Here is an 8,949-nt window from a genome sequence, read left to right on the forward strand (position 1 = left end):
AAAAATTTGGCACTAAGAGAAGATGATGGATCTTCTAGAATTTCCACCTTCTACAATATCTACAACCTTCTAGAATTTCTCTCTATCTCCATATTGTTGCATTTTTGGTTGTGAGTTGGTACGGGTGGTGTGGCCCATCATCAACTCTGATGAACATAATTATTCTAGGATGATCAATACATGCAATGAATTATTTCTCAAAACTAACAATGACTTGAAAAATAATGTGCAAATTGAAGAAGTAAGAGAAGAATAGAGAATAGTACTTGAAATAAGAGTTGAAGAAACAAATCCAACCCCAAATAAGAATATGATAAGAAATCATCCTACTACTTAGATAATAGGAAGTAAAGAAAAAGGAGTAATGAAAAGAAGTAGAATCAATGAAGAACTATGCCTAATATCTCAAGTAGAACCAAAGAGTGCAGATGAAGCAATCAAGCATGATCATTGGATTAAAGAAATGAAGGAAGAACTTCAAAAAATAATTAAAAATGACACATGGGAATTAGTTTCTAGACCCAAGGACAAAAATGTGATTGGCACCAAGTGGGTATTCAGAAACAAAATGAATGAACAAGGAGAAGTAATAAGAAACAAAGCAAAACTAGTATGCAAAGGCTACTCTTAGCAAGAAGGAATTGACTATGAGGAAACATATGCACCTATAGCAAGAATGGAAGTAGTCAAAATGTTCTTGGCATATGCAAAAAATAAAAATTTTAAGGTATATTAGATGGATGTCAAGTTAGCATTCTTGAATAAAAAAACTTGAAGAAGAAGTTGATATTGAGCAACTAGAAGGTTTTCCTTTGAGAGTTGAGAAGGATATGGTTTTCAAATTAAAGAAAACTTGTAGGGATAAAAGAAAGCACCTAGAACTTGGTATGCAAGGTTGGATAAATATCTAGCAAAACTTGGATTCGCTAAGGGAACAACAGATAGCAACTTGTACTTGAAAGAAATAGAAAATGGTTTGTTGATAATCATTGTATTTGTTCATGACATAATTTTTGGAGGAAATTATGAAGCCAGTAAAAAATTCTCAGAAGATATGAAGAATCAATTTGAGATGAGCATGATAGGAGAAATGAAATTTTTCTTAGGATTGCAAATTGTTCAAAACAAAGAAAGTATCTTTATTTCTCAGACTAAGTATTTGAAAGATTTGTTGAAAATATTTGGACTAAAAAATTATAAACATATTGCAACTCCTATGGTAACTGGTCAAAAGTTATCAAGCAAGGATGAGACACCTGCTTTTGAACAAAAGAAGCACATATCTATGATTGGAGGATTGTAGTATCTAACTCATAGTAGACCAAATATAGCTAATATGGTTGGAATTGTGGCAAGATTTCAAGCTGCTTCTAAAGAATATCACTCTACAACTATAAAAAGGATATTCAGATATCTATAAGGGACATCTAGTTATGGCATTTGGTATGAAAAAAGTAATGATTTTACTTTTTGTACTTATACTAATGTTGATTGAGCTAGAGGTATGGATAATAGAAAAAAACACCAGTGGAGGAGCATTTTTTCTTGGTGCAAGACTAGTTTCTTGGCTCAGCAAGAAACAAGATTGTACTTCACAAAGTACTATAGAGGCAGAATGTGTTGTAGCAGAAAACAACTATAATCAAGTTATATGGATGAAGTAGATGATGAAGGACATTGGAATTATATTCAAAGAACCTATTATTATTTACTATGAAAACACAAGTGTAGTAAACATGTCTAAGAATCTTGTTTTTCATTCTAAGACTAAGTACATCTCTATAAAGTACCATGTGTTGAGACAAAAAGTTTCAAAGAAAGAAATTAGACTTGAATATATTAATACTAAGGAATAGATTGTAGACATTTTCACAAAGGCCTTACCAAAAGACACATTTTAGTATCTAAGAGGTATGCTTGGGGTTATGCCCCTTTCTACTTCTAAATAGAAGATGCAAAAGTGCATCTGTCCAAGGTACATAGCACCATTGTTAGACTAGACTGAATGTTGATGCTTCCTCAATGGGGGAGTATCTATGATGAATAGAGTCAGCAAAGGACTCTTGGTAATTGGTAATTAGTATGCAACAATGTCTTTAGACACTTGAGTTTTTTGGATGTTTATTCAAAAGTTGTAAAGCCATAGAATGGCTTGTGGTTATGCTGATAAATTATTGTATGTCAAAAAACTAAACCATTTTTGTATTATCTTTGACATTGATGTCAATGGGGGAGTAAGTGACATGAAAAACATTCTATGTAGTTCAATTGAGAAGAAAGCAAAACATGATGGTATTTTTAGAACTTAGATGTTTTTCATCTATATTGCCATCAATGCCAAAGGGGGAGATTATTTGGATGAATATTGATGCTATGGGGGAGCATTGCAAATAATAAGTTTTTGAAAGACTAACAGAGTAGCAGACTATAATTTTTGTATTAAGAACATTATATTACTTATCTAATGATGTGTAGTTACCAACACATACTATAGTGTATATTTGTTACAAGGGTAAGTGCACAAAACCCTAATCAACATTGTAGAGAAGATATGATTGATTCATAGAGAACCATATGTAAATAGAGTATTAGGAAAGAAGTTCTTATTGTATGATTACTATAGTTCATTACAATTGTAGTGAAGGGTTGTGTGGTTAACTAGAGATAGTATATTGACCATTGATGACATCAAAGAGTACACATGTATTGAAGTTGCTTGTGTGAAATTTTGTATATAATTGTGTGCCAACAACACTAATTAAATCTATATTTCATTTAATTAACATATGCAAAGCTGAATCAAGGATTTATTATTGAGCATGGTATAAAGGAAAGATGTTTTATGTGTTTTACATATAGTGAGTAAAGAAGATTTATAAATTACTAAGCAGCAAAGTGATTAAAAAGTAGAGTAACCCACCTATGCATGTAAGTGACCTTAAGGGTTATTATTACTAAGTATAGAGTTCTAGATCTAATTGCATGACTTTAAGGTGAAGGAGTCTAATGTACTAGATAGAGGAAGAAGTAAAAGCTTGTTACACATCTATTATTCTGAAAGGAATAGTACCAAGATCAATTGGATAGTGTGTTCATTGATCTTATCCTGAAGCTTTTTGGATAGTGGGTTCACCTGCCTTTCACAACTCCTAATAGGGTTGGAATCTCCTAACAAGGATTCAAAGTCTCCTAATAGACACTCTTTGTACTAAATATTGTAATAGACTCCTAACAGTGTCCATCCTCTAACAAGGAATATTTATATTAGTACATCATCTTATGGGCATCATTCCCACCATGGTTTTCCCTCTGATCAAGGGTTTCCCTAGTCAACATATTTGGTGTAATTGTTTATGTGCATCTCTTTATGATTTTTTTTTACTTTGGTTAAATGGTCAAGATTGTTTAAGAGGATAAATGTGTTAAATTATCATGTAACTGATTCACTCCCCCCTCTTAGTTATATTGGTTGATAGTTGTTTCTAACATTAATGTCAACCTTAAATTCCCCTAGCGCATCTCTTGCATACTTATCCCTCTAATAACTCACTTGTCCTATCATATTCCCCAAAATAGTCATATTCCCTCCAAAATTCCCCTCTCCTCACGCTCACTTCCCTCTTGATAATTGTCATCACCTAATTGGTTGCAAGGAAGCACAACCCATGTGCTTCCCTCTCCTTGCATCCTAGTCCTCACTCGCCTTTTTCCTGTTAGCATGAATTCTTATGGTATTCCTTTGGGGGAGTATCCTAATAATTAGTTAGCATATGGCATAACTAGCATATTGCATTCATGACTCTATTTTTCATTGATTATAACATACTATGGTTTCTCTGAAGATTGAAATAGTAGTAGATAGTGATCATGGTTATATGGAAAAAAATTTGATGTTCAGGAGATGCATAGTTAAGGACATGTTCCACACTCTATCTTGATAATAAGGTTAAGTGTGTGTAACACAATTTGAAGAATTATAGAAGATATATGTAATTTACAAAGAGGAATACAAAGACAGGGTACATGAAACACAATTTTTGATGTTTACATTGTATCTGCTAACAAAGAGATTTTTTAGGATATGTGAATTTACACAGTGACAAAGGACAATCTAATGATGATTTTAGTAAGTGCCCAAGTGTTGAATTGTACATGTAAAAAATTTTATATACTGTGAGTCAAAAATGCTATTTGATTACAAAATAATTATTTATCTTATTATGGTTCTTTTTTAATTAATTGGGAAAGCCTCAAGGCTAACTCAAGGAATTATTTTGAGGACATGGTATAGAGGACAGATGTTTTCCTTGTTAAGACAAGTCTGAGATATGAATGTGATCAAGGAAGGTAAACAAGAGTGGAGTGTTTGGTAAATATGAATAAGTGATCCAAGTGATTATTGGATGCATAATTGGTGATTTGGTATCAAGATCAGAAGGAGCATAAGTCTGGTTGAAGGGATAGAGGAATAGAAAGGAGAAGTACTATTCATTTCTATTATTCTACAAAGAATAATATAGAGATAATTTGGATAGTGGGTTCAATGGTCTTTCACTTGAAGATGTTTGGACAGTGGGTCCATATGCCTTCTACAACTCCTAATAAGGTTGGCACAAGTCCTAACTGGGTCAGAATCTCTTTAAAGGGATTCAAAGTCTCCTAATAGGGACTCATATGTACTAAATTTTTTCATAGAATCCTAAAAGGGGCCATCCTATAAAAGAATATCTATATTAGTATAGCATATTTTGGGTACCATCCTCACCAAGGTTTTCCCTCTAATCGAGGGTTCTCCTAGTTAACATATCAAGTGTTATTGTGCATGAGTACCTTGTTATGGTTTTAAATTATATTCCTCATATGGTTAAGATCTAATAAGGTTAATGATATTGATAATAATTATATAACTAATTCACCCCCTCCCCCCTCTTAGTTTTATTGGTAGACTATATATTCTAACAATTAGTGTTAGAGTATCAAATCCTTGAAGAGAAAGCTTAATAACTTTGGGAGATCAATGGCAAGTCACTTCAGAAAAGAAATTCCTAAGTTAGATAGAGGAAATTTTGACACTTAGAAGATAGATATTCTTGGTGAGTTATTAAAAGTGTGTAAAGAACAAAGCATCAAGTTTCCTGATCCAAAACCTTTTTGTTGAATATAAAAGAACAAAAGCACAGGTATAGACAAACTAGATCTAAAGAAGATAAGGAGATCAAAGAAGCTATTGATCTTTTTATGAAAAGGGAGCCAGAAGATATGAAAATATACATTTGTTGGACATGTAAAGAGTTTGGTCATTTTTTCTCTAGATTTTGTAAGAGAATAAGAAAATCTAGAAAGAATTATCTATCAGATGAAGATGAAGAATTTAAAGTAAGTATGGAAAGATTCTTGAATGAGATTGATGATAAAAATAATCAGCCTGAATTGGTTAAAAACAAGAAGTAATAGAAGAGATATCTTTAGTAACTATTATTGATGATGAGGAAGAAGAAAATCCTAAAGTTATTAGAGAAAATATAAACTTTTTCTTTGAGGCTAACAATGACTTGTAGATTGATGTGCAAATTCTTGAGCAAAGAGGAGAATGGAGATCTGAACCTAGAGATGAGATAAGAGTTGAGTTATCAACTCCTAACTTTGATAAGAACCTAACAAAGAATCACCCTCTAGAGAAGACAATTGGAATCAAAGACAAAAGAGTAATGACAAAAAATAGAGAAAATGAAGAATTATGTTTAATTTCTCAAGTTGAACCTAAGAGTGCAGATGAGGCATGCAAGGATGATCATTGGATTCAAGAAATAAAAGAATTTAGAACATGAAGAATGACACATAGGAATTAGTTCCTATGCCTAAAGATAGGAACATTATAGGAACAAAATGGGTATTGAGAAACAAGAAGAATGAACAAGGTGAAGTTATAAGAAACAAAGCTAGACTTGTATGCAAAGGATATTCATAGCAAGAAGGAATATAGTATGGGGAGAGTTTGAAGAAGAGGTATAAATTGAGAAACTTGAAGATTTCCCTATAATAGAAGAAAAAGAAATGGTATGAAGATTGAAGAAAGATCTATATGGTCTAAAGAAAGCACCAAGAATATGGTATGCAAGGTGTTGGTGTTTGAAACTACTGAACAACAAAATGCCCAATACCAACATGATAATACTCATATAATCTAAGGATTAGCCAATTGCTATTAACAATTACATAAGCACACCATTTGGACCCAACTTCAACAAAACAAAGGATGGTTTCCTACTCTTTAGGTTTTGTAAAATCAAGGTGGGTATACCTGTATGCGTGAATATGTGGTCTCTGCTAACACACACACTTCAACATAGTCTTTATTTGTGGATTCATCTCGGAATGAACATTGGATTGTTCATTCAAAAATCAACCAGCAAGGCGACCTGTTGCCTTCTATCTAAAAGGAATTTCTTGTTTGATATCCTCATATTTGAGGTGTTAAGCAACCAGACCCTCTACGAATGAAGGATTTGAAAGAAAATGTGACTAATCTATATGAGCATGTAGATTAATCTAGAATGGAGTATGCACCTTTAATCTAAAAACATGTAAAAGAAAGCTATGCTAAAATGTATGCATATTATGCTAAATGAGATTAAACTAGAAAATAAATATCTTATGAAAGTAAGGAGCTCAAGTGTATGCACAATCCAATAGTAATCCGATGCAAATTCTCATTCAACCTCCTCTCCCAAAATGAAGAGATGAGGTTCTATTAAATAAACTTTCCTAGAATCCATCAATGGTTGAGATCGATTTCAATCAATGGTCAGGATTAAAGGTGAAGTTTAGTCATAAAGGAAGATTCCCAAATTAAAGGGAGTTAACTGATTTGATTTGAGTAGAATAAGGAGTTAACTGATTTAATTTGAGTAGAATAAGGAGTAAACTAATTTAATTTGAGTAGAATAAGGAGTTAATTGATTTAATTTGAGTAGAATAAGGATTTAACTAATTTAATTCCTTTTTGATCAATAGTGAACTGGGAATTTCCCTTTTTGAACTGAAGAAGGATTTTGGAGAGATATTTAATTTAATAAAATGAGATATGCTCTCATAAATATATTTCCTATTTAACTAAATAATTTCATTTAATTAATTAGAGACACTTTCTTATTTAATTATATAGCTATATTTAATTAATTAGGAATTACTCCTATTTAATTAAATAACTTTGTTTAATTAATTAAAGAATAGCCTTCCATTTAATTAAATAATTTTCTTTAATTAATTAGAAATACCTTTCCCATTTAATTAATCAAGATAGGCATATTTATTAAATTAAATAAATTTAATCCCATAATACATTAGCCTTAGGAGATAATTTAATTTAATAAAGTATAAATACTTTTAAATTAAATTATAATTAAATCAAGTAGGTTTAATGCGACTAATATGAGTACGTACTATAGGAATTAAATAAGAAATGTGATGAATGCAAATTAGGGTCTTTTGCATCAGAAAATTAAGTCAAGTAGTGAGTTAGATCAAGAATGTGTCTAATGAAATAGAACTTTAGCAACGATCAAAATAGACTAGAATTGGTATCATGGTAATGAGCCAATTTTGGGGTATTACATTTTGCCCCTCTTTGAATGAATGTGCAAGCAACATGTTCAATTCAAAGAAAATCAGAAAGTATGATGCGCAGATCAAAAAAAAAGATTGGTTCTGAAATTGATACTATAGAGAACAATTGATGAGCTTTTAAGGACTATCTCTAGAATAGAGCTTAATCCCAATCAATCCAAGTAGAATACCAGATACCTAAATTGAAATAGATAAGCTTTTAAGGATCATCTCCAGCACGAAGCTTAATCCTGAGGATCTAGGTAGAACACCTAGATACCTAAGTTGAAACAGACAAGCTTTTAAGGATCATCTCCAACACGAAGCTTAATCCTAAGGGATCCAGATAGAACACCTAGACACCTAAGTTGATAAGATCTAATTATGAGTCACACAATCATCCCCAGAATGAGGCTTGATCCTTAGGAGTTGGGGTTTAGACTGTCTCGATACGTGTCCATCAGACTCAAATCAGAAATGTTATAAGATGTGATCAAATGATGAAAAGATGAAGTAGATGACAAGGATACCAGAAAAAGGGGGACAAGATGCCCTGAGTAATGAGATGCCCCAAGTGAGAAGGACATAAAATGGGAACCAGATGCCCCAAGCAATGAGACTCAAAATGAGTTGAAATTTAGTTCAATGATGTAATCAATCTGCCTCTGCAGGAGCAAAATTGAAAGATGACATACCAGAAGTATGATGTAAGGAGAGTGATGAAAGATACAAAAGAAATCTAAGGTTTAGTAGAATATACAAGAGATTAGAATGATCAGAAGAAATATAAAGAGATTAGAATGATCAGAAGAAATATAAAGAGAACATAACGATCTTGAAGAAATATGAAGAGATCAGAACAATCTAAAGAAATTTGGAGAGATCAGAATGATCTAAAGAAATATGAAGAGATCAGAACAATCTGAAGAAATATAAAGCCATCAGAATGATCTGAAGAAATATAAAGAGATCAGAATGATCTGAAGGAATATGAAGAGATCAGAATGATCAAAAGAAATTTTGAGGTTGATCCAAAGTGATTTCGAGATCCAAAAGACCAAGTTTGATTTGAAAAGATTCCAAGAATTGCAAAGTATCAGAAAGATTTGGATTGCACAAAAAAATTTAAAATGCATTTTGAGCCACTTAAGTGCGTCAGATTTCGAATTCGATCTCGCAAAATGGGTTCAGAGCAACCAAAGTAGCCAAGAGGGTGATTAATCAATCATTTGTGTAGTTCATGAAAGAACGTGATACTTTGAAGAGATCAGTAATCCCTCATCAGAGAAGGTGAAAGTAGATTTGCAATTGAATCACATGCTTATGCAAGTGAAGTATGTAATG

Source organism: Cupressus sempervirens, chromosome 1 (assembly GCF_028749045.1).
Source record: "Cupressus sempervirens isolate cs-2001-9-10 chromosome 1, ASM2874904v1, whole genome shotgun sequence".
Taxonomy (NCBI): Eukaryota; Viridiplantae; Streptophyta; class Pinopsida; order Cupressales; family Cupressaceae; genus Cupressus; species Cupressus sempervirens.